Source organism: Lupinus angustifolius, chromosome LG20 (assembly GCF_001865875.1).
Source record: "Lupinus angustifolius cultivar Tanjil chromosome LG20, LupAngTanjil_v1.0, whole genome shotgun sequence".
Classification (NCBI taxonomy): domain Eukaryota; kingdom Viridiplantae; phylum Streptophyta; class Magnoliopsida; order Fabales; family Fabaceae; genus Lupinus; species Lupinus angustifolius.
Genome location: NC_032028.1, coordinates 3,126,384 through 3,127,958, shown reverse-complemented (window position 1 = coordinate 3,127,958; position 1,575 = coordinate 3,126,384).

Genomic DNA, 1,575 nt, shown 5'->3' with positions numbered 1-1,575 from the left:
CATCCTATCCTCATGCTCATCCTCATCCTATCCTCATCCTCATCCTCATCCTATCCTCGTCCTCATCCTCATCCTCATCCTCCTCCACATCCTCATCCTCATCCAATCCTCATCCTCATCCTACTCCTCATCCCCATCCTCATCCTACCGTCCTGTTCATCCTCATCCTCTTCCTTATCCTATCTTCGTCCTTATCCTCATCCTCATCCTCACCCTCATCCTCACCCTCATCGTATCCTCATCCCCATCCTATTCTCATCCTCAGCCTCATCCTATTCTCATCCTCACCCTCACCCTCATCTTATCCTCGTCCTCATCCTCACCCTCATCCTCATCCTATACTCATCCTGATCCTCCTCCTAATCCGATCCTCATCCTCATCCCTATCCCCATCACCATCCTCATCCTATCCTAATCGTCATCCTCTTCCACATCCTCATCCTATCCTCCTCCTCATCCTCATCCTATCCTCCTCCTCATCCTCCTCCTCCTCCTCATCCTATCCTCATCCTCCTCTTCCTCCTCATCCTATCCTCATCCTCTTCCTCATCCTATCCTCATCCTCATCCTATCCATGTTGTCATCCTCATCCTGTCCTCATCCTCACCCTCACCCTATCCTCATCCTCATCCTATCCTCATCCTTATCCTATCCTCCTCCTCATCCTCATCCAATCCTCATCCTCATCCTACCCTCCTCCTCATCCTCATCCTATTCCTCATCCTATCTTCGTCCTCATCCTCATTCTATCCTCATCCTCATCCTCGTCCTCATCCTATCTTCATCCTCATCGTCGTCCTCATCCTATCTTCATCCTATACTCATCATCATCCTTATCCTCATCCTCTTCCTCATCCTATCATCGTCCTCATCCTCATCCTATCCATGTCCACATCCTCATCCTCATCCTATCCTCATCTTCATCCTATTCCTCATTTTATCCTCATCCTCATCCAATCCTTATCCTCTTCCTCATCCTCCTCCTCCTCCTCATCCTATCCTTATCCTCATCCTCATCATATCCTCGTCCGCATCCTATCCTCGTCCTCATCCTCATCCTGATCCCCGTCCTCATCCTACCCTCCTCTTCATCTTCATCCTCTACCTCATCCTATCCTCATCCTCATCCTTATCGTCCTCCACCTCATCCTCATCCTTATCCTCATCCTATCCTCGTCCTCATCCTCATCCTCATCCTCATCCTCATCCTCATCCAATCCTCATCCTAATCCTCCTCCTTATCCCCATCCTCATCCTACCCTCCTCTTCATCCTCATCCTCTTCCATATCCTATCTTCGTCCTTATCCTCATCCTCATCCTCACCCTCATCGTATCCTCATCCCCATCCTCATCCTACCCTCCTCCTCATACTCATCCTCTTCCTCATCCTATATTCGTCCTGATCCTCATACTTATCCTCGTCCGATCCTCATCCCCATCCTCATCCTCATCCTCACCCTCATCCAATCCTCATCCTCATCCTATCATCTTCCTCATCGTCATTCTCATCCTATCCTCATTGCCATCCTCATCCTATCTTCATCCTCATCCTCATCCTATTCCTATTCTCATCG